The 24,688-nt window shown below is 68.2% G+C and overlaps 59 non-coding genes across 59 annotated transcripts; all 59 read left to right on the forward strand.

Annotated features, from left to right (window-relative positions):
• The first annotated feature begins 15 nt into the window (after positions 1 to 15).
• Positions 16 to 99, forward strand: TRNAL-AAG (transfer RNA leucine (anticodon AAG)). The gene has a single exon. It is a non-coding gene; the product is annotated as a tRNA-Leu (tRNA).
• A 122-nt stretch (positions 100 to 221) lies between these two features.
• On the forward strand, positions 222 to 304 carry TRNAL-CAG (transfer RNA leucine (anticodon CAG)). The gene has a single exon. It is a non-coding gene; the product is annotated as a tRNA-Leu (tRNA).
• A 633-nt stretch (positions 305 to 937) lies between these two features.
• On the forward strand, positions 938 to 1,020 carry TRNAL-UAG (transfer RNA leucine (anticodon UAG)). The gene has a single exon. It is a non-coding gene; the product is annotated as a tRNA-Leu (tRNA).
• A 248-nt stretch (positions 1,021 to 1,268) lies between these two features.
• On the forward strand, positions 1,269 to 1,352 carry TRNAL-AAG (transfer RNA leucine (anticodon AAG)). The gene has a single exon. It is a non-coding gene; the product is annotated as a tRNA-Leu (tRNA).
• Positions 1,353 to 1,467: 115 nt separating this feature from the next.
• On the forward strand, positions 1,468 to 1,550 carry TRNAL-CAG (transfer RNA leucine (anticodon CAG)). Its single transcript has one exon. It is a non-coding gene; the product is annotated as a tRNA-Leu (tRNA).
• A 633-nt stretch (positions 1,551 to 2,183) lies between these two features.
• TRNAL-UAG (transfer RNA leucine (anticodon UAG)) lies at positions 2,184 to 2,266 on the forward strand. The gene has a single exon. It is a non-coding gene; the product is annotated as a tRNA-Leu (tRNA).
• Positions 2,267 to 2,530: 264 nt separating this feature from the next.
• Positions 2,531 to 2,614, forward strand: TRNAL-AAG (transfer RNA leucine (anticodon AAG)). The gene has a single exon. It is a non-coding gene; the product is annotated as a tRNA-Leu (tRNA).
• A 122-nt stretch (positions 2,615 to 2,736) lies between these two features.
• On the forward strand, positions 2,737 to 2,819 carry TRNAL-CAG (transfer RNA leucine (anticodon CAG)). The gene has a single exon. It is a non-coding gene; the product is annotated as a tRNA-Leu (tRNA).
• Positions 2,820 to 3,452: 633 nt separating this feature from the next.
• TRNAL-UAG (transfer RNA leucine (anticodon UAG)) lies at positions 3,453 to 3,535 on the forward strand. Its single transcript has one exon. It is a non-coding gene; the product is annotated as a tRNA-Leu (tRNA).
• A 268-nt stretch (positions 3,536 to 3,803) lies between these two features.
• TRNAL-AAG (transfer RNA leucine (anticodon AAG)) lies at positions 3,804 to 3,887 on the forward strand. The gene has a single exon. It is a non-coding gene; the product is annotated as a tRNA-Leu (tRNA).
• Positions 3,888 to 4,009: 122 nt separating this feature from the next.
• Positions 4,010 to 4,092, forward strand: TRNAL-CAG (transfer RNA leucine (anticodon CAG)). Its single transcript has one exon. It is a non-coding gene; the product is annotated as a tRNA-Leu (tRNA).
• A 633-nt stretch (positions 4,093 to 4,725) lies between these two features.
• TRNAL-UAG (transfer RNA leucine (anticodon UAG)) lies at positions 4,726 to 4,808 on the forward strand. The gene has a single exon. It is a non-coding gene; the product is annotated as a tRNA-Leu (tRNA).
• A 248-nt stretch (positions 4,809 to 5,056) lies between these two features.
• TRNAL-AAG (transfer RNA leucine (anticodon AAG)) lies at positions 5,057 to 5,140 on the forward strand. Its single transcript has one exon. It is a non-coding gene; the product is annotated as a tRNA-Leu (tRNA).
• Positions 5,141 to 5,262: 122 nt separating this feature from the next.
• TRNAL-CAG (transfer RNA leucine (anticodon CAG)) lies at positions 5,263 to 5,345 on the forward strand. The gene has a single exon. It is a non-coding gene; the product is annotated as a tRNA-Leu (tRNA).
• Positions 5,346 to 5,978: 633 nt separating this feature from the next.
• TRNAL-UAG (transfer RNA leucine (anticodon UAG)) lies at positions 5,979 to 6,061 on the forward strand. The gene has a single exon. It is a non-coding gene; the product is annotated as a tRNA-Leu (tRNA).
• Positions 6,062 to 6,324: 263 nt separating this feature from the next.
• TRNAL-AAG (transfer RNA leucine (anticodon AAG)) lies at positions 6,325 to 6,408 on the forward strand. The gene has a single exon. It is a non-coding gene; the product is annotated as a tRNA-Leu (tRNA).
• A 122-nt stretch (positions 6,409 to 6,530) lies between these two features.
• On the forward strand, positions 6,531 to 6,613 carry TRNAL-CAG (transfer RNA leucine (anticodon CAG)). The gene has a single exon. It is a non-coding gene; the product is annotated as a tRNA-Leu (tRNA).
• A 633-nt stretch (positions 6,614 to 7,246) lies between these two features.
• TRNAL-UAG (transfer RNA leucine (anticodon UAG)) lies at positions 7,247 to 7,329 on the forward strand. The gene has a single exon. It is a non-coding gene; the product is annotated as a tRNA-Leu (tRNA).
• A 263-nt stretch (positions 7,330 to 7,592) lies between these two features.
• TRNAL-AAG (transfer RNA leucine (anticodon AAG)) lies at positions 7,593 to 7,676 on the forward strand. Its single transcript has one exon. It is a non-coding gene; the product is annotated as a tRNA-Leu (tRNA).
• Positions 7,677 to 7,798: 122 nt separating this feature from the next.
• Positions 7,799 to 7,881, forward strand: TRNAL-CAG (transfer RNA leucine (anticodon CAG)). The gene has a single exon. It is a non-coding gene; the product is annotated as a tRNA-Leu (tRNA).
• Positions 7,882 to 8,514: 633 nt separating this feature from the next.
• On the forward strand, positions 8,515 to 8,597 carry TRNAL-UAG (transfer RNA leucine (anticodon UAG)). Its single transcript has one exon. It is a non-coding gene; the product is annotated as a tRNA-Leu (tRNA).
• Positions 8,598 to 8,846: 249 nt separating this feature from the next.
• On the forward strand, positions 8,847 to 8,930 carry TRNAL-AAG (transfer RNA leucine (anticodon AAG)). Its single transcript has one exon. It is a non-coding gene; the product is annotated as a tRNA-Leu (tRNA).
• A 122-nt stretch (positions 8,931 to 9,052) lies between these two features.
• Positions 9,053 to 9,135, forward strand: TRNAL-CAG (transfer RNA leucine (anticodon CAG)). The gene has a single exon. It is a non-coding gene; the product is annotated as a tRNA-Leu (tRNA).
• A 633-nt stretch (positions 9,136 to 9,768) lies between these two features.
• On the forward strand, positions 9,769 to 9,851 carry TRNAL-UAG (transfer RNA leucine (anticodon UAG)). Its single transcript has one exon. It is a non-coding gene; the product is annotated as a tRNA-Leu (tRNA).
• A 259-nt stretch (positions 9,852 to 10,110) lies between these two features.
• On the forward strand, positions 10,111 to 10,194 carry TRNAL-AAG (transfer RNA leucine (anticodon AAG)). Its single transcript has one exon. It is a non-coding gene; the product is annotated as a tRNA-Leu (tRNA).
• Positions 10,195 to 10,316: 122 nt separating this feature from the next.
• On the forward strand, positions 10,317 to 10,399 carry TRNAL-CAG (transfer RNA leucine (anticodon CAG)). Its single transcript has one exon. It is a non-coding gene; the product is annotated as a tRNA-Leu (tRNA).
• A 633-nt stretch (positions 10,400 to 11,032) lies between these two features.
• TRNAL-UAG (transfer RNA leucine (anticodon UAG)) lies at positions 11,033 to 11,115 on the forward strand. The gene has a single exon. It is a non-coding gene; the product is annotated as a tRNA-Leu (tRNA).
• Positions 11,116 to 11,364: 249 nt separating this feature from the next.
• Positions 11,365 to 11,448, forward strand: TRNAL-AAG (transfer RNA leucine (anticodon AAG)). The gene has a single exon. It is a non-coding gene; the product is annotated as a tRNA-Leu (tRNA).
• Positions 11,449 to 11,570: 122 nt separating this feature from the next.
• Positions 11,571 to 11,653, forward strand: TRNAL-CAG (transfer RNA leucine (anticodon CAG)). The gene has a single exon. It is a non-coding gene; the product is annotated as a tRNA-Leu (tRNA).
• A 633-nt stretch (positions 11,654 to 12,286) lies between these two features.
• On the forward strand, positions 12,287 to 12,369 carry TRNAL-UAG (transfer RNA leucine (anticodon UAG)). The gene has a single exon. It is a non-coding gene; the product is annotated as a tRNA-Leu (tRNA).
• Positions 12,370 to 12,617: 248 nt separating this feature from the next.
• On the forward strand, positions 12,618 to 12,701 carry TRNAL-AAG (transfer RNA leucine (anticodon AAG)). The gene has a single exon. It is a non-coding gene; the product is annotated as a tRNA-Leu (tRNA).
• Positions 12,702 to 12,823: 122 nt separating this feature from the next.
• On the forward strand, positions 12,824 to 12,906 carry TRNAL-CAG (transfer RNA leucine (anticodon CAG)). The gene has a single exon. It is a non-coding gene; the product is annotated as a tRNA-Leu (tRNA).
• A 633-nt stretch (positions 12,907 to 13,539) lies between these two features.
• TRNAL-UAG (transfer RNA leucine (anticodon UAG)) lies at positions 13,540 to 13,622 on the forward strand. Its single transcript has one exon. It is a non-coding gene; the product is annotated as a tRNA-Leu (tRNA).
• A 264-nt stretch (positions 13,623 to 13,886) lies between these two features.
• On the forward strand, positions 13,887 to 13,970 carry TRNAL-AAG (transfer RNA leucine (anticodon AAG)). Its single transcript has one exon. It is a non-coding gene; the product is annotated as a tRNA-Leu (tRNA).
• A 122-nt stretch (positions 13,971 to 14,092) lies between these two features.
• On the forward strand, positions 14,093 to 14,175 carry TRNAL-CAG (transfer RNA leucine (anticodon CAG)). Its single transcript has one exon. It is a non-coding gene; the product is annotated as a tRNA-Leu (tRNA).
• A 633-nt stretch (positions 14,176 to 14,808) lies between these two features.
• On the forward strand, positions 14,809 to 14,891 carry TRNAL-UAG (transfer RNA leucine (anticodon UAG)). The gene has a single exon. It is a non-coding gene; the product is annotated as a tRNA-Leu (tRNA).
• Positions 14,892 to 15,139: 248 nt separating this feature from the next.
• Positions 15,140 to 15,223, forward strand: TRNAL-AAG (transfer RNA leucine (anticodon AAG)). The gene has a single exon. It is a non-coding gene; the product is annotated as a tRNA-Leu (tRNA).
• Positions 15,224 to 15,345: 122 nt separating this feature from the next.
• On the forward strand, positions 15,346 to 15,428 carry TRNAL-CAG (transfer RNA leucine (anticodon CAG)). The gene has a single exon. It is a non-coding gene; the product is annotated as a tRNA-Leu (tRNA).
• Positions 15,429 to 16,061: 633 nt separating this feature from the next.
• Positions 16,062 to 16,144, forward strand: TRNAL-UAG (transfer RNA leucine (anticodon UAG)). The gene has a single exon. It is a non-coding gene; the product is annotated as a tRNA-Leu (tRNA).
• Positions 16,145 to 16,408: 264 nt separating this feature from the next.
• Positions 16,409 to 16,492, forward strand: TRNAL-AAG (transfer RNA leucine (anticodon AAG)). Its single transcript has one exon. It is a non-coding gene; the product is annotated as a tRNA-Leu (tRNA).
• Positions 16,493 to 16,614: 122 nt separating this feature from the next.
• Positions 16,615 to 16,697, forward strand: TRNAL-CAG (transfer RNA leucine (anticodon CAG)). Its single transcript has one exon. It is a non-coding gene; the product is annotated as a tRNA-Leu (tRNA).
• Positions 16,698 to 17,330: 633 nt separating this feature from the next.
• On the forward strand, positions 17,331 to 17,413 carry TRNAL-UAG (transfer RNA leucine (anticodon UAG)). Its single transcript has one exon. It is a non-coding gene; the product is annotated as a tRNA-Leu (tRNA).
• Positions 17,414 to 17,661: 248 nt separating this feature from the next.
• TRNAL-AAG (transfer RNA leucine (anticodon AAG)) lies at positions 17,662 to 17,745 on the forward strand. The gene has a single exon. It is a non-coding gene; the product is annotated as a tRNA-Leu (tRNA).
• Positions 17,746 to 17,867: 122 nt separating this feature from the next.
• On the forward strand, positions 17,868 to 17,950 carry TRNAL-CAG (transfer RNA leucine (anticodon CAG)). Its single transcript has one exon. It is a non-coding gene; the product is annotated as a tRNA-Leu (tRNA).
• A 633-nt stretch (positions 17,951 to 18,583) lies between these two features.
• Positions 18,584 to 18,666, forward strand: TRNAL-UAG (transfer RNA leucine (anticodon UAG)). Its single transcript has one exon. It is a non-coding gene; the product is annotated as a tRNA-Leu (tRNA).
• A 248-nt stretch (positions 18,667 to 18,914) lies between these two features.
• TRNAL-AAG (transfer RNA leucine (anticodon AAG)) lies at positions 18,915 to 18,998 on the forward strand. The gene has a single exon. It is a non-coding gene; the product is annotated as a tRNA-Leu (tRNA).
• Positions 18,999 to 19,120: 122 nt separating this feature from the next.
• TRNAL-CAG (transfer RNA leucine (anticodon CAG)) lies at positions 19,121 to 19,203 on the forward strand. Its single transcript has one exon. It is a non-coding gene; the product is annotated as a tRNA-Leu (tRNA).
• A 633-nt stretch (positions 19,204 to 19,836) lies between these two features.
• TRNAL-UAG (transfer RNA leucine (anticodon UAG)) lies at positions 19,837 to 19,919 on the forward strand. The gene has a single exon. It is a non-coding gene; the product is annotated as a tRNA-Leu (tRNA).
• A 248-nt stretch (positions 19,920 to 20,167) lies between these two features.
• Positions 20,168 to 20,251, forward strand: TRNAL-AAG (transfer RNA leucine (anticodon AAG)). Its single transcript has one exon. It is a non-coding gene; the product is annotated as a tRNA-Leu (tRNA).
• Positions 20,252 to 20,373: 122 nt separating this feature from the next.
• TRNAL-CAG (transfer RNA leucine (anticodon CAG)) lies at positions 20,374 to 20,456 on the forward strand. The gene has a single exon. It is a non-coding gene; the product is annotated as a tRNA-Leu (tRNA).
• A 633-nt stretch (positions 20,457 to 21,089) lies between these two features.
• On the forward strand, positions 21,090 to 21,172 carry TRNAL-UAG (transfer RNA leucine (anticodon UAG)). The gene has a single exon. It is a non-coding gene; the product is annotated as a tRNA-Leu (tRNA).
• A 249-nt stretch (positions 21,173 to 21,421) lies between these two features.
• On the forward strand, positions 21,422 to 21,505 carry TRNAL-AAG (transfer RNA leucine (anticodon AAG)). Its single transcript has one exon. It is a non-coding gene; the product is annotated as a tRNA-Leu (tRNA).
• A 122-nt stretch (positions 21,506 to 21,627) lies between these two features.
• On the forward strand, positions 21,628 to 21,710 carry TRNAL-CAG (transfer RNA leucine (anticodon CAG)). The gene has a single exon. It is a non-coding gene; the product is annotated as a tRNA-Leu (tRNA).
• Positions 21,711 to 22,343: 633 nt separating this feature from the next.
• Positions 22,344 to 22,426, forward strand: TRNAL-UAG (transfer RNA leucine (anticodon UAG)). The gene has a single exon. It is a non-coding gene; the product is annotated as a tRNA-Leu (tRNA).
• A 264-nt stretch (positions 22,427 to 22,690) lies between these two features.
• Positions 22,691 to 22,774, forward strand: TRNAL-AAG (transfer RNA leucine (anticodon AAG)). The gene has a single exon. It is a non-coding gene; the product is annotated as a tRNA-Leu (tRNA).
• A 122-nt stretch (positions 22,775 to 22,896) lies between these two features.
• TRNAL-CAG (transfer RNA leucine (anticodon CAG)) lies at positions 22,897 to 22,979 on the forward strand. Its single transcript has one exon. It is a non-coding gene; the product is annotated as a tRNA-Leu (tRNA).
• Positions 22,980 to 23,612: 633 nt separating this feature from the next.
• On the forward strand, positions 23,613 to 23,695 carry TRNAL-UAG (transfer RNA leucine (anticodon UAG)). Its single transcript has one exon. It is a non-coding gene; the product is annotated as a tRNA-Leu (tRNA).
• Positions 23,696 to 23,943: 248 nt separating this feature from the next.
• Positions 23,944 to 24,027, forward strand: TRNAL-AAG (transfer RNA leucine (anticodon AAG)). Its single transcript has one exon. It is a non-coding gene; the product is annotated as a tRNA-Leu (tRNA).
• Positions 24,028 to 24,149: 122 nt separating this feature from the next.
• On the forward strand, positions 24,150 to 24,232 carry TRNAL-CAG (transfer RNA leucine (anticodon CAG)). The gene has a single exon. It is a non-coding gene; the product is annotated as a tRNA-Leu (tRNA).
• The last annotated feature ends 456 nt before the right edge of the window (positions 24,233 to 24,688 follow it).

Genomic DNA, 24,688 nt, shown 5'->3' on the forward strand with positions numbered 1-24,688 from the left:
GCCTTGCCCTTTCGTGTCAGGGTGGCCGAGCGGTCTAAGGCGCTGCGTTAAGGTCGCAGTCTCCCCCCGGAGACGTGGGTTCGAATCCCACCCCTGACAGGCCGGCGGAAGTTCCGCCGGGCGCCTGGGTCTCGCGGCGTGGGGCTTTTCTTGCCGCCGCTGCCGCCAGGGGGCTCTGGTTGCGGTGCGCCTTAGCGCTGCCCCGCCAGGGAGGCCAGGGCGTCAGGGTGGCCGAGCGGTCCAAGGCGCTGCGTTCAGGTCGCAGTCTCCCCCGGAGGCGTGGGTTCGAATCCCACCCCTGACACGGCCCTTGGCGGCTCCGCTTCTTTCTCTTTCGGCGGGCGGCGCCCTCCGCGACCGGACAAATTTCTTTTCGGGCTCGCCGCTGGCGAGGCGGAGGGGCCCCGAGCTTAGGAGGGCTCCTCCCTCTCTCCTCACGCACTCCCATCTTGGGTCTTGCAGGCCTTTCAGCGCCTGGCTCGCTGGGAGGTGGCGGTCGGACGGTTTCGGCCACTGCAGCGAATTCCCTCGCAGCAGCAAGCTCCCCGGGCCCCGCCCCCCTCCTTCGTCTCGGTCCGTGCGGAGCTCTGTGTAGCACGGGGCGATGCAGGCCGCTTTCCCGGGAGAAAATGTCACGCGAACGGACGCGCCTCGAAGCAGCTGGCACTGCCGCCTCGTTCCGGCAGCAGGGCGCTGGCCTTCGCGCCCGCTCCCAGCCAGTCCCCTGCTGGCGCGTGCTTTTGGCTGTGTTTTTTCGGTCTCCGCTTTATGAGTGGCTTTGTACCACCTTGTCTTTCACGGCAGACGGGGTGTTTTGACGAAGAAAGCAAAGCAAAACCCCGCAAAAGGGGACCCGCCCAGCAGCGCCCGGGCGCCACCTGCGTCGCCGCTGCGTGTTTTCTTTGCGTGGCTCCCGAGAGCAGCGCTGGGCAGCTCTGTCAGGATGGCCGAGCGGTCCAAGGCGCTGCGTTTAGGCCGCAGTCTCCTCCGGAGGCGTGGGTTCAAATCCCACTCCTGGCAGCCTGCTGGTGGGGGCTGAGGTGCGTGGGCTCTTCCTTTGCTTATTTGTTTTTTTTTCGGGGGGGGAGGGTGTGCTGGGGAGTAGCGGCGGATTTCGTTTCGCCCCGCCCCGCCCCCGGGGCCTCAGTGGGAAAGCAGGCCGGCCTGCTGGCCCCGGGGTCGGCGGAAGCCAGAGCCCGTCCCCGGGGGCGGCCCGTGACACTGCCACGGGCGCCGGCAGCAAAGGGACGTGAGCCTTGCCCTTTCGTGTCAGGGTGGCCGAGCGGTCTAAGGCGCTGCGTTAAGGTCGCAGTCTCCCCCCGGAGATGTGGGTTCGAATCCCACCCCTGACAGGCCGGCGGAAGTTGCGCCTGGGTCTCGCGGCGTGGGGCTTTTCTTGCCGCCGCTGCCGCCAGGGGGCTCTGGTTGCGGTGCGCCTTAGCGCTGCCCCGCCAGGGAGGCCAGGGCGTCAGGGTGGCCGAGCGGTCCAAGGCGCTGCGTTCAGGTCGCAGTCTCCCCCAGAGGCGTGGGTTCGAATCCCACCCCTGACACGGCCCTTGGCGGCTCCGCTTCTTTCTCTTTCGGCGGGCGGCGCCCTCCGCGACCGGACAAATTTCTTTTCGGGCTCGCCGCTGGCGAGGCGGAGGGGCCCCGAGCTTAGGAGGGCTCCTCCCTCTCTCCTCACGCACTCCCATCTTGGGTCTTGCAGGCCTTTCAGCGCCTGGCTCGCTGGGAGGTGGCGGTCGGACGGTTTCGGCCACTGCAGCGAATTCCCTCGCAGCAGCAAGCTCCCCGGGCCCCGCCCCCCTCCTTCGTCTCGGTCCGTGCGGAGCTCTGTGTAGCACGGGGCGATGCAGGCCGCTTTCCCGGGAGAAAATGTCACGCGAACGGACGCGCCTCGAAGCAGCTGGCACTGCCGCCTCGTTCCGGCAGCAGGGCGCTGGCCTTCGCGCCCGCTCCCAGCCAGTCCCCTGCTGGCGCGTGCTTTTGGCTGTGTTTTTTCGGTCTCCGCTTTATGAGTGGCTTTGTACCACCTTGTCTTTCACGGCAGACGGGGTGTTTTGACGAAGAAAGCAAAGCAAAACCCCGCAAAAGGGGACCCGCCCAGCAGCGCCCGGGCGCCACCTGCGTCGCCGCTGCGTGTTTTCTTTGCGTGGCTCCCGAGAGCAGCGCTGGGCAGCTCTGTCAGGATGGCCGAGCGGTCCAAGGCGCTGCGTTTAGGCTGCAGTCTCCTCCGGAGGCGTGGGTTCAAATCCCACTCCTGGCAGCCTGCTGGTGGGGGCTGAGGTGCGTGGGCTCTTCCTTTGCTTATTTGTTTTTTTTTCGGGGGGGGGAGGGTGTGCTGGGGAGTAGCGGCGGATTTCGTTTCGCCCCGCCCCGCCCCGCCCCGCCCCGCCCCCGGGGCCTCAGTGGGAAAGCAGGCCAGCCTGCTGGCCCCGGGGTCGGCGGAAGCCAGAGCCCGTCCCCGGGGGCGGCCCGTGACACTGCCACGGGCGCCGGCAGCAAAGGGACGTGAGCCTTGCCCTTTCGTGTCAGGGTGGCCGAGCGGTCTAAGGCGCTGCGTTAAGGTCGCAGTCTCCCCCCGGAGACGTGGGTTCGAATCCCACCCCTGACAGGCCGGAGGAAGTTCCGCCGGGCGCCTGGGTCTCGCGGCGTGGGGCTTTTCTTGCCGCCGCTGCCGCCAGGGGGCTCTGGTTGCGGTGCGCCTTAGCGCTGCCCCGCCAGGGAGGCCAGGGCGTCAGGGTGGCCGAGCGGTCCAAGGCGCTGCGTTCAGGTCGCAGTCTCCCCCGGAGGCGTGGGTTCGAATCCCACCTCTGACACGGCCCTTGGCGGCTCCGCTTCTTTCTCTTTCGGCGGGCGGCGCCCTCCGCGACCGGACAAATTTCTTTTCGGGCTCGCCGCTGGCGAGGCGGAGGGGCCCCGAGCTTAGGAGGGCTCCTCCCTCTCTCCTCACGCACTCCCATCTTGGGTCTTGCAGGCCTTTCAGCGCCTGGCTCGCTGGGAGGTGGCGGTCGGACGGTTTCGGCCACTGCAGCGAATTCCCTCGCAGCAGCAAGCTCCCCGGGCCCCGCCCCCCTCCTTCGTCTCGGTCCGTGCGGAGCTCTGTGTAGCACGGGGCGATGCAGGCCGCTTTCCCGGGAGAAAATGTCACGCGAACGGACGCGCCTCGAAGCAGCTGGCACTGCCGCCTCGTTCCGGCAGCAGGGCGCTGGCCTTCGCGCCCGCTCCCAGCCAGTCCCCTGCTGGCGCGTGCTTTTGGCTGTGTTTTTTCGGTCTCCGCTTTATGAGTGGCTTTGTACCACCTTGTCTTTCACGGCAGACGGGGTGTTTTGACGAAGAAAGCAAAGCAAAACCCCGCAAAAGGGGACCCGCCCAGCAGCGCCCGGGCGCCACCTGCGTCGCCGCTGCGTGTTTTCTTTGCGTGGCTCCCGAGAGCAGCGCTGGGCAGCTCTGTCAGGATGGCCGAGCGGTCCAAGGCGCTGCGTTTAGGCCACAGTCTCCTCCGGAGGCGTGGGTTCAAATCCCACTCCTGGCAGCCTGCTGGTGGGGGCTGAGGTGCGTGGGCTCTTCCTTTGCTTATTTGTTTTTTTTTCGGGGGGGGAGGGTGTGCTGGGGAGTAGCGGCGGATTTCGTTTCGCCCCGCCCCGCCCCGCCCCGCCCCGCCCCGCCCCCGGGGCCTCAGTGGGAAAGCAGGCCGGCCTGCTGGCCCCGGGGTCGGCGGAAGCCAGAGCCCGTCCCCGGGGGCGGCCCGTGACACTGCCACGGGCGCCGGCAGCAAAGGGACGTGAGCCTTGCCCTTTCGTGTCAGGGTGGCCGAGCGGTCTAAGGCGCTGCGTTAAGGTCGCAGTCTCCCCCCGGAGACGTGGGTTCGAATCCCACCCCTGACAGGCCGGCGGAAGTTCCGCCGGGCGCCTGGGTCTCGCGGCGTGGGGCTTTTCTTGCCGCCGCTGCCGCCAGGGGGCTCTGGTTGCGGTGCGCCTTAGCGCTGCCCCGCCAGGGAGGCCAGGGCGTCAGGGTGGCCGAGCGGTCCAAGGCGCTGCGTTCAGGTCGCAGTCTCCCCCGGAGGCGTGGGTTCGAATCCCACCCCTGACACGGCCCTTGGCGGCTCCGCTTCTTTCTCTTTCGGCGGGCGGCGCCCTCCGCGACCGGACAAATTTCTTTTCGGGCTCGCCGCTGGCGAGGCGGAGGGGCCCCGAGCTTAGGAGGGCTCCTCCCTCTCTCCTCACGCACTCCCATCTTGGGTCTTGCAGGCCTTTCAGCGCCTGGCTCGCTGGGAGGTGGCGGTCGGACGGTTTCGGCCACTGCAGCGAATTCCCTCGCAGCAGCAAGCTCCCCGGGCCCCGCCCCCCTCCTTCGTCTCGGTCCGTGCGGAGCTCTGTGTAGCACGGGGCGATGCAGGCCGCTTTCCCGGGAGAAAATGTCACGCGAACGGACGCGCCTCGAAGCAGCTGGCACTGCCGCCTCGTTCCGGCAGCAGGGCGCTGGCCTTCGCGCCCGCTCCCAGCCAGTCCCCTGCTGGCGCGTGCTTTTGGCTGTGTTTTTTCGGTCTCCGCTTTATGAGTGGCTTTGTACCACCTTGTCTTTCACGGCAGACGGGGTGTTTTGACGAAGAAAGCAAAGCAAAACCCCGCAAAAGGGGACCCGCCCAGCAGCGCCCGGGCGCCACCTGCGTCGCCGCTGCGTGTTTTCTTTGCGTGGCTCCCGAGAGCAGCGCTGGGCAGCTCTGTCAGGATGGCCGAGCGGTCCAAGGCGCTGCGTTTAGACCGCAGTCTCCTCCGGAGGCGTGGGTTCAAATCCCACTCCTGGCAGCCTGCTGGTGGGGGCTGAGGTGCGTGGGCTCTTCCTTTGCTTATTTGTTTTTTTTTCGGGGGGGGAGGGTGTGCTGGGGAGTAGCGGCGGATTTCGTTTCGCCCCGCCCCGCCCCCGGGGCCTCAGTGGGAAAGCAGGCCGGCCTGCTGGCCCCGGGGTCGGCGGAAGCCAGAGCCCGTCCCCGGGGGCGGCCCGTGACACTGCCACGGGCGCCGGCAGCAAAGGGACGTGAGCCTTGCCCTTTCGTGTCAGGGTGGCCGAGCGGTCTAAGGCGCTGCGTTAAGGTCGCAGTCTCCCCCCGGAGACGTGGGTTCGAATCCCACCCCTGACAGGCCGGCGGAAGTTCCGCCGGGCGCCTGGGTCTCGCGGCGTGGGGCTTTTCTTGCCGCCGCTGCCGCCAGGGGGCTCTGGTTGCGGTGCGCCTTAGCGCTGCCCCGCCAGGGAGGCCAGGGCGTCAGGGTGGCCGAGCGGTCCAAGGCGCTGCGTTCAGGTCGCAGTCTCCCCCGGAGGCGTGGGTTCGAATCCCACCCCTGACACGGCCCTTGGCGGCTCCGCTTCTTTCTCTTTCGGCGGGCGGCGCCCTCCGCGACCAGACAAATTTCTTTTCGGGCTCGCCGCTGGCGAGGCGGAGGGGCCCCGAGCTTAGGAGGGCTCCTCCCTCTCTCCTCACGCACTCCCATCTTGGGTCTTGCAGGCCTTTCAGCGCCTGGCTCGCTGGGAGGTGGCGGTCGGACGGTTTCGGCCACTGCAGCGAATTCCCTCGCAGCAGCAAGCTCCCCGGGCCCCGCCCCCCTCCTTCGTCTCGGTCCGTGCGGAGCTCTGTGTAGCACGGGGCGATGCAGGCCGCTTTCCCGGGAGAAAATGTCACGCGAACGGACGCGCCTCGAAGCAGCTGGCACTGCCGCCTCGTTCCGGCAGCAGGGCGCTGGCCTTCGCGCCCGCTCCCAGCCAGTCCCCTGCTGGCGCGTGCTTTTGGCTGTGTTTTTTCGGTCTCCGCTTTATGAGTGGCTTTGTACCACCTTGTCTTTCACGGCAGACGGGGTGTTTTGACGAAGAAAGCAAAGCAAAACCCCGCAAAAGGGGACCCGCCCAGCAGCGCCCGGGCGCCACCTGCGTCGCCGCTGCGTGTTTTCTTTGCGTGGCTCCCGAGAGCAGCGCTGGGCAGCTCTGTCAGGATGGCCGAGCGGTCCAAGGCGCTGCGTTTAGGCCGCAGTCTCCTCCGGAGGCGTGGGTTCAAATCCCACTCCTGGCAGCCTGCTGGTGGGGGCTGAGGTGCGTGGGCTCTTCCTTTGCTTATTTGTTTTTTTTTCGGGGGGGGAGGGTGTGCTGGGGAGTAGCGGCGGATTTCGTTTCGCCCCGCCCCGCCCCGCCCCGCCCCGCCCCCGGGGCCTCAGTGGGAAAGCAGGCCGGCCTGCTGGCCCCGGGGTCGGCGGAAGCCAGAGCCCGTCCCCGGGGGCGGCCCGTGACACTGCCACGGGCGCCGGCAGCAAAGGGACGTGAGCCTTGCCCTTTCGTGTCAGGGTGGCCGAGCGGTCTAAGGCGCTGCGTTAAGGTCGCAGTCTCCCCCCGGAGACGTGGGTTCGAATCCCACCCCTGACAGGCCAGCGGAAGTTCCGCCGGGCGCCTGGGTCTCGCAGCGTGGGGCTTTTCTTGCCGCCGCTGCCGCCAGGGGGCTCTGGTTGCGGTGCGCCTTAGCGCTGCCCCGCCAGGGAGGCCAGGGCGTTAGGGTGGCCGAGCGGTCCAAGGCGCTGCGTTCAGGTCGCAGTCTCCCCCGGAGGCGTGGGTTCGAATCCCACCCCTGACACGGCCCTTGGCGGCTCCGCTTCTTTCTCTTTCGGCGGGCGGCGCCCTCCGCGACCGGACAAATTTCTTTTCGGGCTCGCCGCTGGCGAGGCGGAGGGGCCCCGAGCTTAGGAGGGCTCCTCCCTCTCTCCTCACGCACTCCCATCTTGGGTCTTGCAGGCCTTTCAGCGCCTGGCTCGCTGGGAGGTGGCGGTCGGACGGTTTCGGCCACTGCAGCGAATTCCCTCGCAGCAGCAAGCTCCCCGGGCCCCGCCCCCCTCCTTCGTCTCGGTCCGTGCGGAGCTCTGTGTAGCACGGGGCGATGCAGGCCGCTTTCCCGGGAGAAAATGTCACGCGAACGGACGCGCCTCGAAGCAGCTGGCACTGCCGCCTCGTTCCGGCAGCAGGGCGCTGGCCTTCGCGCCCGCTCCCAGCCAGTCCCCTGCTGGCGCGTGCTTTTGGCTGTGTTTTTTCGGTCTCCGCTTTATGAGTGGCTTTGTACCACCTTGTCTTTCACGGCAGACGGGGTGTTTTGACGAAGAAAGCAAAGCAAAACCCCGCAAAAGGGGACCCGCCCAGCAGCGCCCGGGCGCCACCTGCGTCGCCGCTGCGTGTTTTCTTTGCGTGGCTCCCGAGAGCAGCGCTGGGCAGCTCTGTCAGGATGGCCGAGCGGTCCAAGGCGCTGCGTTTAGGCCGCAGTCTCCTCCGGAGGCGTGGGTTCAAATCCCACTCCTGGCAGCCTGCTGGTGGGGGCTGAGGTGCGTGGGCTCTTCCTTTGCTTATTTGTTTTTTTTTCGGGGGGGGAGGGTGTGCTGGGGAGTAGCGGCGGATTTCGTTTCGCCCCGCCCCGCCCCGCCCCGCCCCGCCCCCGGGGCCTCAGTGGGAAAGCAGGCCGGCCTGCTGGCCCCGGGGTCGGCGGAAGCCAGAGCCCGTCCCCGGGGGCGGCCCGTGACACTGCCACGGGCGCCGGCAGCAAAGGGACGTGAGCCTTGCCCTTTCGTGTCAGGGTGGCCGAGCGGTCTAAGGCGCTGCGTTAAGGTCGCAGTCTCCCCCCGGAGACGTGGGTTCGAATCCCACCCCTGACAGGCCGGCGGAAGTTCCGCCGGGCGCCTGGGTCTCGCGGCGTGGGGCTTTTCTTGCCGCCGCTGCCGCCAGGGGGCTCTGGTTGCGGTGCGCCTTAGCGCTGCCCCGCCAGGGAGGCCAGGGCGTCAGGGTGGCCGAGCGGTCCAAGGCGCTGCGTTCAGGTCGCAGTCTCCCCCGGAGGCGTGGGTTCGAATCCCACCCCTGACACGGCCCTTGGCGGCTCCGCTTCTTTCTCTTTCGGCGGGCGGCGCCCTCCGCGACCGGACAAATTTCTTTTCGGGCTCGCCGCTGGCGAGGCGGAGGGGCCCCGAGCTTAGGAGGGCTCCTCCCTCTCTCCTCACGCACTTCCATCTTGGGTCTTGCAGGCCTTTCAGCGCCTGGCTCGCTGGGAGGTGGCGGTCGGACGGTTTCGGCCACTGCAGCGAATTCCCTCGCAGCAGCAAGCTCCCCGGGCCCCGCCCCCCTCCTTCGTCTCGGTCCGTGCGGAGCTCTGTGTAGCACGGGGCGATGCAGGCCGCTTTCCCGGGAGAAAATGTCACGCGAACGGACGCGCCTCGAAGCAGCTGGCACTGCCGCCTCGTTCCGGCAGCAGGGCGCTGGCCTTCGCGCCCGCTCCCAGCCAGTCCCCTGCTGGCGCGTGCTTTTGGCTGTGTTTTTTCGGTCTCCGCTTTATGAGTGGCTTTGTACCACCTTGTCTTTCACGGCAGACGGGGTGTTTTGACGAAGAAAGCAAAGCAAAACCCCGCAAAAGGGGACCCGCCCAGCAGCGCCCGGGCGCCACCTGCGTCGCCGCTGCGTGTTTTCTTTGCGTGGCTCCCGAGAGCAGCGCTGGGCAGCTCTGTCAGGATGGCCGAGCGGTCCAAGGCGCTGCGTTTAGGCCGCAGTCTCCTCCGGAGGCGTGGGTTCAAATCCCACTCCTGGCAGCCTGCTGGTGGGGGCTGAGGTGCGTGGGCTCTTCCTTTGCTTATTTGTTTTTTTTTCGGGGGGGGGAGGGTGTGCTGGGGAGTAGCGGCGGATTTCGTTTCGCCCCGCCCCGCCCCCGGGGCCTCAGTGGGAAAGCAGGCCGGCCTGCTGGCCCCGGGGTCGGCGGAAGCCAGAGCCCGTCCCCGGGGGCGGCCCGTGACACTGCCACGGGCGCCGGCAGCAAAGGGACGTGAGCCTTGCCCTTTCGTGTCAGGGTGGCCGAGCGGTCTAAGGCGCTGCGTTAAGGTCGCAGTCTCCCCCCGGAGACGTGGGTTCGAATCCCACCCCTGACAGGCCGGCGGAAGTTCCGCCGGGCGCCTGGGTCTCGCGGCGTGGGGCTTTTCTTGCCGCCGCTGCCGCCAGGGGGCTCTGGTTGCGGTGCGCCTTAGCGCTGCCCCGCCAGGGAGGCCAGGGCGTCAGGGTGGCCGAGCGGTCCAAGGCGCTGCGTTCAGGTCGCAGTCTCCCCCGGAGGCGTGGGTTCGAATCCCACCCCTGACACGGCCCTTGGCGGCTCCGCTTCTTTCTCTTTCGGCGGGCGGCGCCCTCCGCGACCGGACAAATTTCTTTTCGGGCTCGCCGCTGGCGAGGCGGAGGGGCCCCGAGCTTAGGAGGGCTCCTCCCTCTCTCCTCACGCACTCCCATCTTGGGTCTTGCAGGCCTTTCAGCGCCTGGCTCGCTGGGAGGTGGCGGTCGGACGGTTTCGGCCACTGCAGCGAATTCCCTCGCAGCAGCAAGCTCCCCGGGCCCCGCCCCCCTCCTTCGTCTCGGTCCGTGCGGAGCTCTGTGTAGCACGGGGCGATGCAGGCCGCTTTCCCGGGAGAAAATGTCACGCGAACGGACGCGCCTCGAAGCAGCTGGCACTGCCGCCTCGTTCCGGCAGCAGGGCGCTGGCCTTCGCGCCCGCTCCCAGCCAGTCCCCTGCTGGCGCGTGCTTTTGGCTGTGTTTTTTCGGTCTCCGCTTTATGAGTGGCTTTGTACCACCTTGTCTTTCACGGCAGACGGGGTGTTTTGACGAAGAAAGCAAAGCAAAACCCCGCAAAAGGGGACCCGCCCAGCAGCGCCCGGGCGCCACCTGCGTCGCCGCTGCGTGTTTTCTTTGCGTGGCTCCCGAGAGCAGCGCTGGGCAGCTCTGTCAGGATGGCCGAGCGGTCCAAGGCGCTGCGTTTAGGCCGCAGTCTCCTCCGGAGGCGTGGGTTCAAATCCCACTCCTGGCAGCCTGCTGGTGGGGGCTGAGGTGCGTGGGCTCTTCCTTTGCTTATTTGTTTTTTTTTCGGGGGGGGGAGGGTGTGCTGGGGAGTAGCGGCGGATTTCGTTTCGCCCCGCCCCGCCCCGCCCCGCCCCCGGGGCCTCAGTGGGAAAGCAGGCCGGCCTGCTGGCCCCGGGGTCGGCGGAAGCCAGAGCCCGTCCCCGGGGGCGGCCCGTGACACTGCCACGGGCGCCGGCAGCAAAGGGACGTGAGCCTTGCCCTTTCGTGTCAGGGTGGCCGAGCGGTCTAAGGCGCTGCGTTAAGGTCGCAGTCTCCCCCCGGAGACGTGGGTTCGAATCCCACCCCTGACAGGCCGGCGGAAGTTCCGCCGGGCGCCTGGGTCTCGCGGCGTGGGGCTTTTCTTGCCGCCGCTGCCGCCAGGGGGCTCTGGTTGCGGTGCGCCTTAGCGCTGCCCCGCCAGGGAGGCCAGGGCGTCAGGGTGGCCGAGCGGTCCAAGGCACTGCGTTCAGGTCGCAGTCTCCCCCGGAGGCGTGGGTTCGAATCCCACCCCTGACACGGCCCTTGGCGGCTCCGCTTCTTTCTCTTTCGGCGGGCGGCGCCCTCCGCGACCGGACAAATTTCTTTTCGGGCTCGCCGCTGGCGAGGCGGAGGGGCCCCGAGCTTAGGAGGGCTCCTCCCTCTCTCCTCACGCACTCCCATCTTGGGTCTTGCAGGCCTTTCAGCGCCTGGCTCGCTGGGAGGTGGCGGTCGGACGGTTTCGGCCACTGCAGCGAATTCCCTCGCAGCAGCAAGCTCCCCGGGCCCCGCCCCCCTCCTTCGTCTCGGTCCGTGCGGAGCTCTGTGTAGCACGGGGCGATGCAGGCCGCTTTCCCGGGAGAAAATGTCACGCGAACGGACGCGCCTCGAAGCAGCTGGCACTGCCGCCTCGTTCCGGCAGCAGGGCGCTGGCCTTCGCGCCCGCTCCCAGCCAGTCCCCTGCTGGCGCGTGCTTTTGGCTGTGTTTTTTCGGTCTCCGCTTTATGAGTGGCTTTGTACCACCTTGTCTTTCACGGCAGACGGGGTGTTTTGACGAAGAAAGCAAAGCAAAACCCCGCAAAAGGGGACCCGCCCAGCAGCGCCCGGGCGCCACCTGCGTCGCCGCTGCGTGTTTTCTTTGCGTGGCTCCCGAGAGCAGCGCTGGGCAGCTCTGTCAGGATGGCCGAGCGGTCCAAGGCGCTGCGTTTAGGCCGCAGTCTCCTCCGGAGGCGTGGGTTCAAATCCCACTCCTGGCAGCCTGCTGGTGGGGGCTGAGGTGCGTGGGCTCTTCCTTTGCTTATTTGTTTTTTTTTCGGGGGGGGGAGGGTGTGCTGGGGAGTAGCGGCGGATTTCGTTTCGCCCCGCCCCGCCCCCGGGGCCTCAGTGGGAAAGCAGGCCGGCCTGCTGGCCCCGGGGTCGGCGGAAGCCAGAGCCCGTCCCCGGGGGCGGCCCGTGACACTGCCACGGGCGCCGGCAGCAAAGGGACGTGAGCCTTGCCCTTTCGTGTCAGGGTGGCCGAGCGGTCTAAGGCGCTGCGTTAAGGTCGCAGTCTCCCCCCGGAGACGTGGGTTCGAATCCCACCCCTGACAGGCCGGCGGAAGTTCCGCCGGGCGCCTGGGTCTCGCGGCGTGGGGCTTTTCTTGCCGCCGCTGCCGCCAGGGGGCTCTGGTTGCGGTGCGCCTTAGCGCTGCCCCGCCAGGGAGGCCAGGGCGTCAGGGTGGCCGAGCGGTCCAAGGCGCTGCGTTCAGGTCGCAGTCTCCCCCGGAGGCGTGGGTTCGAATCCCACCCCTGACACGGCCCTTGGCGGCTCCGCTTCTTTCTCTTTCGGCGGGCGGCGCCCTCCGCGACCGGACAAATTTCTTTTCGGGCTCGCCGCTGGCGAGGCGGAGGGGCCCCGAGCTTAGGAGGGCTCCTCCCTCTCTCCTCACGCACTCCCATCTTGGGTCTTGCAGGCCTTTCAGCGCCTGGCTCGCTGGGAGGTGGCGGTCGGACGGTTTCGGCCACTGCAGCGAATTCCCTCGCAGCAGCAAGCTCCCCGGGCCCCGCCCCCCTCCTTCGTCTCGGTCCGTGCGGAGCTCTGTGTAGCACGGGGCGATGCAGGCCGCTTTCCCGGGAGAAAATGTCACGCGAACGGACGCGCCTCGAAGCAGCTGGCACTGCCGCCTCGTTCCGGCAGCAGGGCGCTGGCCTTCGCGCCCGCTCCCAGCCAGTCCCCTGCTGGCGCGTGCTTTTGGCTGTGTTTTTTCGGTCTCCGCTTTATGAGTGGCTTTGTACCACCTTGTCTTTCACGGCAGACGGGGTGTTTTGACGAAGAAAGCAAAGCAAAACCCCGCAAAAGGGGACCCGCCCAGCAGCGCCCGGGCGCCACCTGCGTCGCCGCTGCGTGTTTTCTTTGCGTGGCTCCCGAGAGCAGCGCTGGGCAGCTCTGTCAGGATGGCCGAGCGGTCCAAGGCGCTGCGTTTAGGCCGCAGTCTCCTCCGGAGGCGTGGGTTCAAATCCCACTCCTGGCAGCCTGCTGGTGGGGGCTGAGGTGCGTGGGCTCTTCCTTTGCTTATTTGTTTTTTTTTCGGGGGGGGAGGGTGTGCTGGGGAGTAGCGGCGGATTTCGTTTCGCCCCGCCCCGCCCCCGGGGCCTCAGTGGGAAAGCAGGCCGGCCTGCTGGCCCCGGGGTCGGCGGAAGCCAGAGCCCGTCCCCGGGGGCGGCCCGTGACACTGCCACGGGCGCCGGCAGCAAAGGGACGTGAGCCTTGCCCTTTCGTGTCAGGGTGGCCGAGCGGTCTAAGGCGCTGCGTTAAGGTCGCAGTCTCCCCCCGGAGACGTGGGTTCGAATCCCACCCCTGACAGGCCGGCGGAAGTTCCGCCGGGCGCCTGGGTCTCGCGGCGTGGGGCTTTTCTTGCCGCCGCTGCCGCCAGGGGGCTCTGGTTGCGGTGCGCCTTAGCGCTGCCCCGCCAGGGAGGCCAGGGCGTCAGGGTGGCCGAGCGGTCCAAGGCGCTGCGTTCAGGTCGCAGTCTCCCCCGGAGGCGTGGGTTCGAATCCCACCCCTGACACGGCCCTTGGCGGCTCCGCTTCTTTCTCTTTCGGCGGGCGGCGCCCTCCGCGACCGGACAAATTTCTTTTCGGGCTCGCCGCTGGCGAGGCGGAGGGGCCCCGAGCTTAGGAGGGCTCCTCCCTCTCTCCTCACGCACTCCCATCTTGGGTCTTGCAGGCCTTTCAGCGCCTGGCTCGCTGGGAGGTGGCGGTCGGACGGTTTCGGCCACTGCAGCGAATTCCCTCGCAGCAGCAAGCTCCCCGGGCCCCGCCCCCCTCCTTCGTCTCGGTCCGTGCGGAGCTCTGTGTAGCACGGGGCGATGCAGGCCGCTTTCCCGGGAGAAAATGTCACGCGAACGGACGCGCCTCGAAGCAGCTGGCACTGCCGCCTCGTTCCGGCAGCAGGGCGCTGGCCTTCGCGCCCGCTCCCAGCCAGTCCCCTGCTGGCGCGTGCTTTTGGCTGTGTTTTTTCGGTCTCCGCTTTATGAGTGGCTTTGTACCACCTTGTCTTTCACGGCAGACGGGGTGTTTTGACGAAGAAAGCAAAGCAAAACCCCGCAAAAGGGGACCCGCCCAGCAGCGCCCGGGCGCCACCTGCGTCGCCGCTGCGTGTTTTCTTTGCGTGGCTCCCGAGAGCAGCGCTGGGCAGCTCTGTCAGGATGGCCGAGCGGTCCAAGGCGCTGCGTTTAGGCCGCAGTCTCCTCCGGAGGCGTGGGTTCAAATCCCACTCCTGGCAGCCTGCTGGTGGGGGCTGAGGTGCGTGGGCTCTTCCTTTGCTTATTTGTTTTTTTTTCGGGGGGGGGAGGGTGTGCTGGGGAGTAGCGGCGGATTTCGTTTCGCCCCGCCCCGCCCCGCCCCGCCCCGCCCCCGGGGCCTCAGTGGGAAAGCAGGCCGGCCTGCTGGCCCCGGGGTCGGCGGAAGCCAGAGCCCGTCCCCGGGGGCGGCCCGTGACACTGCCACGGGCGCCGGCAGCAAAGGGACGTGAGCCTTGCCCTTTCGTGTCAGGGTGGCCGAGCGGTCTAAGGCGCTGCGTTAAGGTCGCAGTCTCCCCCCGGAGACGTGGGTTCGAATCCCACCCCTGACAGGCCGGCGGAAGTTCCGCCGGGCGCCTGGGTCTCGCGGCGTGGGGCTTTTCTTGCCGCCGCTGCCGCCAGGGGGCTCTGGTTGCGGTGCGCCTTAGCGCTGCCCCGCCAGGGAGGCCAGGGCGTCAGGGTGGCCGAGCGGTCCAAGGCGCTGCGTTCAGGTCGCAGTCTCCCCCGGAGGCGTGGGTTCGAATCCCACCCCTGACACGGCCCTTGGCGGCTCCGCTTCTTTCTCTTTCGGCGGGCGGCGCCCTCCGCGACCGGACAAATTTCTTTTCGGGCTCGCCGTTGGCGAGGCGGAGGGGCCCCGAGCTTAGGAGGGCTCCTCCCTCTCTCCTCACGCACTCCCATCTTGGGTCTTGCAGGCCTTTCAGCGCCTGGCTCGCTGGGAGGTGGCGGTCGGACGGTTTCGGCCACTGCAGCGAATTCCCTCGCAGCAGCAAGCTCCCCGGGCCCCGCCCCCCTCCTTCGTCTCGGTCCGTGCGGAGCTCTGTGTAGCACGGGGCGATGCAGGCCGCTTTCCCGGGAGAAAATGTCACGCGAACGGACGCGCCTCGAAGCAGCTGGCACTGCCGCCTCGTTCCGGCAGCAGGGCGCTGGCCTTCGCGCCCGCTCCCAGCCAGTCCCCTGCTGGCGCGTGCTTTTGGCTGTGTTTTTTCGGTCTCCGCTTTATGAGTGGCTTTGTACCACCTTGTCTTTCACGGCAGACGGGGTGTTTTGACGAAGAAAGCAAAGCAAAACCCCGCAAAAGGGGACCCGCCCAGCAGCGCCCGGGCGCCACCTGCGTCGCCGCTGCGTGTTTTCTTTGCGTGGCTCCCGAGAGCAGCGCTGGGCAGCTCTGTCAGGATGGCCGAGCGGTCCAAGGCGCTGCGTTTAGGCCGCAGTCTCCTCCGGAGGCGTGGGTTCAAATCCCACTCCTGGCAGCCTGCTGGTGGGGGCTGAGGTGCGTGGGCTCTTCCTTTGCTTATTTGTTTTTTTTTCGGGGGGGGAGGGTGTGCTGGGGAGTAGCGGCGGATTTCGTTTCGCCCCGCCCCGCCCCCGGGGCCTCAGTGGGAAAGCAAGCCGGCCTGCTGGCCCCGGGGTCGGCGGAAGCCAGAGCCCGTCCCCGGGGGCGGCCCGTGACACTGCCACGGGCGCCGGCAGCAAAGGGACGTGAGCCTTGCCCTTTCGTGTCAGGGTGGCCGAGCGGTCTAAGGCGCTGCGTTAAGGTCGCAGTCTCCCCCCGGAGACGTGGGTTCGAATCCCACCCCTGACAGGCCGGCGGAAGTTCCGCCGGGCGCCTGGGTCTCGCGGCGTGGGGCTTTTCTTGCCGCCGCTGCCGCCAGGGGGCTCTGGTTGCGGTGCGCCTTAGCGCTGCCCCGCCAGGGAGGCCAGGGCGTCAGGGTGGCCGAGCGGTCCAAGGCGCTGCGTTCAGGTCGCAGTCTCCCCCGGAGGCGTGGGTTCGAATCCCACCCCTGACACGGCCCTTGGCGGCTCCGCTTCTTTCTCTTTCAGCGGGCGGCGCCCTCCGCGACCGGACAAATTTCTTTTCGGGCTCGCCGCTGGCGAGGCGGAGGGGCCCCGAGCTTAGGAGGGCTCCTCCCTCTCTCCTCACGCACTCCCATCTTGGGTCTTGCAGGCCTTTCAGCGCCTGGCTCGCTGGGAGGTGGCGGTCGGACGGTTTCGGCCACTGCAGCGAATTCCCTCGCAGCAGCAAGCTCCCCGGGCCCCGCCCCCCTCCTTCGTCTCGGTCCGTGCGGAGCTCTGTGTAGCACGGGGCGATGCAGGCCGCTTTCCCGGGAGAAAATGTCACGCGAACGGACGCGCCTCGAAGCAGCTGGCACTGCCGCCTCGTTCCGGCAGCAGGGCGCTGGCCTTCGCGCCCGCTCCCAGCCAGTCCCCTGCTGGCGCGTGCTTTTGGCTGTGTTTTTTCGGTCTCCGCTTTATGAGTGGCTTTGTACCACCTTGTCTTTCACGGCAGACGGGGTGTTTTGACGAAGAAAGCAAAGCAAAACCCCGCAAAAGGGGACCCGCCCAGCAGCGCCCGGGCGCCACCTGCGTCGCCGCTGCGTGTTTTCTTTGCGTGGCTCCCGAGAGCAGCGCTGGGCAGCTCTGTCAGGATGGCCGAGCGGTCCAAGGCGCTGCGTTTAGGCCGCAGTCTCCTCCGGAGGCGTGGGTTCAAATCCCACTCCTGGCAGCCTGCTGGTGGGGGCTGAGGTGCGTGGGCTCTTCCTTTGCTTATTTGTTTTTTTTTCGGGGGGGGGAGGGTGTGCTGGGGAGTAGCGGCGGATTTCGTTTCGCCCCGCCCCGCCCCGCCCCGCCCCGCCCCCGGGGCCTCAGTGGGAAAGCAGGCCGGCCTGCTGGCCCCGGGGTCGGCGGAAGCCAGAGCCCGTCCCCGGGGGCGGCCCGTGACACTGCCACGGGCGCCGGCAGCAAAGGGACGTGAGCCTTGCCCTTTCGTGTCAGGGTGGCCGAGCGGTCTAAGGCGCTGCGTTAAGGTCGCAGTCTCCCCCCGGAGACGTGGGTTCGAATCCCACCCCTGACAGGCCGGCGGAAGTTCCGCCGGGCGCCTGGGTCTCGCGGCGTGGGGCTTTTCTTGCCGCCGCTGCCGCCAGGGGGCTCTGGTTGCGGTGCGCCTTAGCGCTGCCCCGCCAGGGAGGCCAGGGCGTCAGGGTGGCCGAGCGGTCCAAGGCGCTGCGTTCAGGTCGCAGTCTCCCCCGGAGGCGTGGGTTGGAATCCCACCCCTGACACGGCCCTTGGCGGCTCCGCTTCTTTCTCTTTCGGCGGGCGGCGCCCTCCGCGACCGGACAAATTTCTTTTCGGGCTCGCCGTTGGCGAGGCGGAGGGGCCCCGAGCTTAGGAGGGCTCCTCCCTCTCTCCTCACGCACTCCCATCTTGGGTCTTGCAGGCCTTTCAGCGCCTGGCTCGCTGGGAGGTGGCGGTCGGACGGTTTCGGCCACTGCAGCGAATTCCCTCGCAGCAGCAAGCTCCCCGGGCCCCGCCCCCCTCCTTCGTCTCGGTCCGTGCGGAGCTCTGTGTAGCACGGGGCGATGCAGGCCGCTTTCCCGGGAGAAAATGTCACGCGAACGGACGCGCCTCGAAGCAGCTGGCACTGCCGCCTCGTTCCGGCAGCAGGGCGCTGGCCTTCGCGCCCGCTCCCAGCCAGTCCCCTGCTGGCGCGTGCTTTTGGCTGTGTTTTTTCGGTCTCCGCTTTATGAGTGGCTTTGTACCACCTTGTCTTTCACGGCAGACGGGGTGTTTTGACGAAGAAAGCAAAGCAAAACCCCGCAAAAGGGGACCCGCCCAGCAGCGCCCGGGCGCCACCTGCGTCGCCGCTGCGTGTTTTCTTTGCGTGGCTCCCGAGAGCAGCGCTGGGCAGCTCTGTCAGGATGGCCGAGCGGTCCAAGGCGCTGCGTTTAGGCCGCAGTCTCCTCCGGAGGCGTGGGTTCAAATCCCACTCCTGGCAGCCTGCTGGTGGGGGCTGAGGTGCGTGGGCTCTTCCTTTGCTTATTTGTTTTTTTTTCGGGGGGGGAGGGTGTGCTGGGGAGTAGCGGCGGATTTCGTTTCGCCCCGCCCCGCCCCCGGGGCCTCAGTGGGAAAGCAGGCCGGCCTGCTGGCCCCGGGGTCGGCGGAAGCCAGAGCCCGTCCCCGGGGGCGGCCCGTGACACTGCCACGGGCGCCGGCAGCAAAGGGACGTGAGCCTTGCCCTTTCGTGTCAGGGTGGCCGAGCGGTCTAAGGCGCTGCGTTAAGGTCGCAGTCTCCCCCCGGAGACATGGGTTCGAATCCCACCCCTGACAGGCCGGCGGAAGTTCCGCCGGGCGCCTGGGTCTCGCGGCGTGGGGCTTTTCTTGCCGCCGCTGCCGCCAGGGGGCTCTGGTTGCGGTGCGCCTTAGCGCTGCCCCGCCAGGGAGGCCAGGGCGTCAGGGTGGCCGAGCGGTCCAAGGCGCTGCGTTCAGGTCGCAGTCTCCCCCGGAGGCGTGGGTTCGAATCCCACCCCTGACACGGCCCTTGGCGGCTCCGCTTCTTTCTCTTTCGGCGGGCGGCGCCCTCCGCGACCGGACAAATTTCTTTTCGGGCTCGCCGCTGGCGAGGCGGAGGGGCCCCGAGCTTAGGAGGGCTCCTCCCTCTCTCCTCACGCACTCCCATCTTGGGTCTTGCAGGCCTTTCAGCGCCTGGCTCGCTGGGAGGTGGCGGTCGGACGGTTTCGGCCACTGCAGCGAATTCCCTCGCAGCAGCAAGCTCCCCGGGCCCCGCCCCCCTCCTTCGTCTCGGTCCGTGCGGAGCTCTGTGTAGCACGGGGCGATGCAGGCCGCTTTCCCGGGAGAAAATGTCACGCGAACGGACGCGCCTCGAAGCAGCTGGCACTGCCGCCTCGTTCCGGCAGCAGGGCGCTGGCCTTCGCGCCCGCTCCCAGCCAGTCCCCTGCTGGCGCGTGCTTTTGGCTGTGTTTTTTCGGTCTCCGCTTTATGAGTGGCTTTGTACCACCTTGTCTTTCACGGCAGACGGGGTGTTTTGACGAAGAAAGCAAAGCAAAACCCCGCAAAAGGGGACCCGCCCAGCAGCGCCCGGGCGCCACCTGCGTCGCCGCTGCGTGTTTTCTTTGCGTGGCTCCCGAGAGCAGCACTGGGCAGCTCTGTCAGGATGGCCGAGCGGTCCAAGGCGCTGCGTTTAGGCCGCAGTCTCCTCCGGAGGCGTGGGTTCAAATCCCACTCCTGGCAGCCTGCTGGTGGGGGCTGAGGTGCGTGGGCTCTTCCTTTGCTTATTTGTTTTTTTTTCGGGGGGGGAGGGTGTGCTGGGGAGTAGCGGCGGATTTCGTTTCGCCCCGCCCCGCCCCCGGGGCCTCAGTGGGAAAGCAGGCCGGCCTGCTGGCCCCGGGGTCGGCGGAAGCCAGAGCCCGTCCCCGGGGGCGGCCCGTGACACTGCCACGGGCGCCGGCAGCAAAGGGACGTGAGCCTTGCCCTTTCGTGTCAGGGTGGCCGAGCGGTCTAAGGCGCTGCGTTAAGGTCGCAGTCTCCCCCCGGAGACGTGGGTTCGAATCCCACCCCTGACAGGCCTGCGGAAGTTCCGCCGGGCGCCTGGGTCTCGCGGCGTGGGGCTTTTCTTGCCGCCGCTGCCGCCAGGGGGCTCTGGTTGCGGTGCGCCTTAGCGCTGCCCCGCCAGGGAGGCCAGGGCGTCAGGGTGGCCGAGCGGTCCAAGGCGCTGCGTTCAGGTCGCAGTCTCCCCCGGAGGCGTGGGTTCGAATCCCACCCCTGACACGGCCCTTGGCGGCTCCGCTTCTTTCTCTTTCGGCGGGCGGCGCCCTCCGCGACCGGACAAATTTCTTTTCGGGCTCGCCGCTGGCGAGGCGGAGGGGCCCCGAGCTTAGGAGGGCTCCTCCCTCTCTCCTCACGCACTCCCATCTTGGGTCTTGCAGGCCTTTCAGCGCCTGGCTCGCTGGGAGGTGGCGGTCGGACGGTTTCGGCCACTGCAGCGAATTCCCTCGCAGCAGCAAGCTCCCCGGGCCCCGCCCCCCTCCTTCGTCTCGGTCCGTGCGGAGCTCTGTGTAGCACGGGGCGATGCAGGCCGCTTTCCCGGGAGAAAATGTCACGCGAACGGACGCGCCTCGAAGCAGCTGGCACTGCCGCCTCGTTCCGGCAGCAGGGCGCTGGCCTTCGCGCCCGCTCCCAGCCAGTCCCCTGCTGGCGCGTGCTTTTGGCTGTGTTTTTTCGGTCTCCGCTTTATGAGTGGCTTTGTACCACCTTGTCTTTCACGGCAGACGGGGTGTTTTGACGAAGAAAGCAAAGCAAAACCCCGCAAAAGGGGACCCGCCCAGCAGCGCCCGGGCGCCACCTGCGTCGCCGCTGCGTGTTTTCTTTGCGTGGCTCCCGAGAGCAGCGCTGGGCAGCTCTGTCAGGATGGCCGAGCGGTCCAAGGCGCTGCGTTTAGGCCGCAGTCTCCTCCGGAGGCGTGGGTTCAAATCCCACTCCTGGCAGCCTGCTGGTGGGGGCTGAGGTGCGTGGGCTCTTCCTTTGCTTATTTGTTTTTTTTTCGGGGGGGGAGGGTGTGCTGGGGAGTAGCGGCGGATTTCGTTTCGCCCCGCCCCGCCCCCGGGGCCTCAGTGGGAAAGCAGGCCGGCCTGCTGGCCCCGGGGTCGGCGGAAGCCAGAGCCCGTCCCCGGGGGCGGCCCGTGACACTGCCACGGGCGCCGGCAGCAAAGGGACGTGAGCCTTGCCCTTTCGTGTCAGGGTGGCCGAGCGGTCTAAGGCGCTGCGTTAAGGTCGCAGTCTCCCCCCGGAGACGTGGGTTCGAATCCCACCCCTGACAGGCCGGCGGAAGTTCCGCCGGGCGCCTGGGTCTCGCGGCGTGGGGCTTTTCTTGCCGCCGCTGCCGCCAGGGGGCTCTGGTTGCGGTGCGCCTTAGCGCTGCCCCGCCAGGGAGGCCAGGGCGTCAGGGTGGCCGAGCGGTCCAAGGCGCTGCGTTCAGGTCGCAGTCTCCCCCGGAGGCGTGGGTTCGAATCCCACCCCTGACACGGCCCTTGGCGGCTCTGCTTCTTTCTCTTTCGGCGGGCGGCGCCCTCCGCGACCGGACAAATTTCTTTTCGGGCTCGCCGCTGGCGAGGCGGAGGGGCCCCGAGCTTAGGAGGGCTCCTCCCTCTCTCCTCACGCACTCCCATCTTGGGTCTTGCAGGCCTTTCAGCGCCTGGCTCGCTGGGAGGTGGCGGTCGGACGGTTTCGGCCACTGCAGCGAATTCCCTCGCAGCAGCAAGCTCCCCGGGCCCCGCCCCCCTCCTTCGTCTCGGTCCGTGCGGAGCTCTGTGTAGCACGGGGCGATGCAGGCCGCTTTCCCGGGAGAAAATGTCACGCGAACGGACGCGCCTCGAAGCAGCTGGCACTGCCGCCTCGTTCCGGCAGCAGGGCGCTGGCCTTCGCGCCCGCTCCCAGCCAGTCCCCTGCTGGCGCGTGCTTTTGGCTGTGTTTTTTCGGTCTCCGCTTTATGAGTGGCTTTGTACCACCTTGTCTTTCACGGCAGACGGGGTGTTTTGACGAAGAAAGCAAAGCAAAACCCCGCAAAAGGGGACCCGCCCAGCAGCGCCCGGGCGCCACCTGCGTCGCCGCTGCGTGTTTTCTTTGCGTGGCTCCCGAGAGCAGCGCTGGGCAGCTCTGTCAGGATGGCCGAGCGGTCCAAGGCGCTGCGTTTAGGCCGCAGTCTCCTCCGGAGGCGTGGGTTCAAATCCCACTCCTGGCAGCCTGCTGGTGGGGGCTGAGGTGCGTGGGCTCTTCCTTTGCTTATTTGTTTTTTTTTCGGGGGGGGGAGGGTGTGCTGGGGAGTAGCGGCGGATTTCGTTTCGCCCCGCCCCGCCCCCGGGGCCTCAGTGGGAAAGCAGGCCGGCCTGCTGGCCCCGGGGTCGGCGGAAGCCAGAGCCCGTCCCCGGGGGCGGCCCGTGACACTGCCACGGGCGCCGGCAGCAAAGGGACGTGAGCCTTGCCCTTTCGTGTCAGGGTGGCCGAGCGGTCTAAGGCGCTGCGTTAAGGTCGCAGTCTCCCCCCGGAGACGTGGGTTCGAATCCCACCCCTGACAGGCCGGCGGAAGTTCCGCCGGGCGCCTGGGTCTCGCGGCGTGGGGCTTTTCTTGCCGCCGCTGCCGCCAGGGGGCTCTGGTTGCGGTGCGCCTTAGCGCTGCCCCGCCAGGGAGGCCAGGGCGTCAGGGTGGCCGAGCGGTCCAAGGCGCTGCGTTCAGGTCGCAGTCTCCCCCGGAGGCGTGGGTTCGAATCCCACCCCTGACACGGCCCTTGGCGGCTCCGCTTCTTTCTCTTTCAGCGGGCGGCGCCCTCCGCGACCGGACAAATTTCTTTTCGGGCTCGCCGCTGGCGAGGCGGAGGGGCCCCGAGCTTAGGAGGGCTCCTCCCTCTCTCCTCACGCACTCCCATCTTGGGTCTTGCAGGCCTTTCAGCGCCTGGCTCGCTGGGAGGTGGCGGTCGGACGGTTTCGGCCACTGCAGCGAATTCCCTCGCAGCAGCAAGCTCCCCGGGCCCCGCCCCCCTCCTTCGTCTCGGTCCGTGCGGAGCTCTGTGTAGCACGGGGCGATGCAGGCCGCTTTCCCGGGAGAAAATGTCACGCGAACGGACGCGCCTCGAAGCAGCTGGCACTGCCGCCTCGTTCCGGCAGCAGGGCGCTGGCCTTCGCGCCCGCTCCCAGCCAGTCCCCTGCTGGCGCGTGCTTTTGGCTGTGTTTTTTCGGTCTCCGCTTTATGAGTGGCTTTGTACCACCTTGTCTTTCACGGCAGACGGGGTGTTTTGACGAAGAAAGCAAAGCAAAACCCCGCAAAAGGGGACCCGCCCAGCAGCGCCCGGGCGCCACCTGCGTCGCCGCTGCGTGTTTTCTTTGCGTGGCTCCCGAGAGCAGCGCTGGGCAGCTCTGTCAGGATGGCCGAGCGGTCCAAGGCGCTGCGTTTAGGCCGCAGTCTCCTCCGGAGGCGTGGGTTCAAATCCCACTCCTGGCAGCCTGCTGGTGGGGGCTGAGGTGCGTGGGCTCTTCCTTTGCTTATTTGTTTTTTTTTCGGGGGGGGGAGGGTGTGCTGGGGAGTAGCGGCGGATTTCGTTTCGCCCCGCCCCGCCCCGCCCCGCCCCGCCCCCGGGGCCTCAGTGGGAAAGCAGGCCGGCCTGCTGGCCCCGGGGTCGGCGGAAGCCAGAGCCCGTCCCCGGGGGCGGCCCGTGACACTGCCACGGGCGCCGGCAGCAAAGGGACGTGAGCCTTGCCCTTTCGTGTCAGGGTGGCCGAGCGGTCTAAGGCGCTGCGTTAAGGTCGCAGTCTCCCCCCGGAGACGTGGGTTCGAATCCCACCCCTGACAGGCCGGCGGAAGTTCCGCCGGGCGCCTGGGTCTCGCGGCGTGGGGCTTTTCTTGCCGCCGCTGCCGCCAGGGGGCTCTGGTTGCGGTGCGCCTTAGCGCTGCCCCGCCAGGGAGGCCAGGGCGTCAGGGTGGCCGAGCGGTCCAAGGCGCTGCGTTCAGGTCGCAGTCTCCCCCGGAGGCGTGGGTTGGAATCCCACCCCTGACACGGCCCTTGGCGGCTCCGCTTCTTTCTCTTTCGGCGGGCGGCGCCCTCCGCGACCGGACAAATTTCTTTTCGGGCTCGCCGCTGGCGAGGCGGAGGGGCCCCGAGCTTAGGAGGGCTCCTCCCTCTCTCCTCACGCACTCCCATCTTGGGTCTTGCAGGCCTTTCAGCGCCTGGCTCGCTGGGAGGTGGCGGTCGGACGGTTTCGGCCACTGCAGCGAATTCCCTCGCAGCAGCAAGCTCCCCGGGCCCCGCCCCCCTCCTTCGTCTCGGTCCGTGCGGAGCTCTGTGTAGCACGGGGCGATGCAGGCCGCTTTCCCGGGAGAAAATGTCACGCGAACGGACGCGCCTCGAAGCAGCTGGCACTGCCGCCTCGTTCCGGCAGCAGGGCGCTGGCCTTCGCGCCCGCTCCCAGCCAGTCCCCTGCTGGCGCGTGCTTTTGGCTGTGTTTTTTCGGTCTCCGCTTTATGAGTGGCTTTGTACCACCTTGTCTTTCACGGCAGACGGGGTGTTTTGACGAAGAAAGCAAAGCAAAACCCCGCAAAAGGGGACCCGCCCAGCAGCGCCCGGGCGCCACCTGCGTCGCCGCTGCGTGTTTTCTTTGCGTGGCTCCCGAGAGCAGCGCTGGGCAGCTCTGTCAGGATGGCCGAGCGGTCCAAGGCGCTGTGTTTAGGCCGCAGTCTCCTCCGGAGGCGTGGGTTCAAATCCCACTCCTGGCAGCCTGCTGGTGGGGGCTGAGGTGCGTGGGCTCTTCCTTTGCTTATTTGTTTTTTTTTCGGGGGGGGAGGGTGTGCTGGGGAGTAGCGGCGGATTTCGTTTCGCCCCGCCCCGCCCCCGGGGCCTCAGTGGGAAAGCAGGCCGGCCTGCTGGCCCCGGGGTCGGCGGAAGCCAGAGCCCGTCCCCGGGGGCGGCCCGTGACACTGCCACGGGCGCCGGCAGCAAAGGGACGTGAGCCTTGCCCTTTCGTGTCAGGGTGGCCGAGCGGTCTAAGGCGCTGCGTTAAGGTCGCAGTCTCCCCCCGGAGACATGGGTTCGAATCCCACCCCTGACAGGCCGGCGGAAGTTCCGCCGGGCGCCTGGGTCTCGCGGCGTGGGGCTTTTCTTGCCGCCGCTGCCGCCAGGGGGCTCTGGTTGCGGTGCGCCTTAGCGCTGCCCCGCCAGGGAGGCCAGGGCGTCAGGGTGGCCGAGCGGTCCAAGGCGCTGCGTTCAGGTCGCAGTCTCCCCCGGAGGCGTGGGTTCGAATCCCACCCCTGACACGGCCCTTGGCGGCTCCGCTTCTTTCTCTTTCGGCGGGCGGCGCCCTCCGCGACCGGACAAATTTCTTTTCGGGCTCGCCGCTGGCGAGGCGGAGGGGCCCCGAGCTTAGGAGGGCTCCTCCCTCTCTCCTCACGCACTCCCATCTTGGGTCTTGCAGGCCTTTCAGCGCCTGGCTCGCTGGGAGGTGGCGGTCGGACGGTTTCGGCCACTGCAGCGAATTCCCTCGCAGCAGCAAGCTCCCCGGGCCCCGCCCCCCTCCTTCGTCTCGGTCCGTGCGGAGCTCTGTGTAGCACGGGGCGATGCAGGCCGCTTTCCCGGGAGAAAATGTCACGCGAACGGACGCGCCTCGAAGCAGCTGGCACTGCCGCCTCGTTCCGGCAGCAGGGCGCTGGCCTTCGCGCCCGCTCCCAGCCAGTCCCCTGCTGGCGCGTGCTTTTGGCTGTGTTTTTTCGGTC

This window comes from Pelodiscus sinensis, chromosome 3 (genome assembly GCF_049634645.1).
Source record: "Pelodiscus sinensis isolate JC-2024 chromosome 3, ASM4963464v1, whole genome shotgun sequence".
NCBI lineage: Eukaryota > Metazoa > Chordata > Testudines > Trionychidae > Pelodiscus > Pelodiscus sinensis.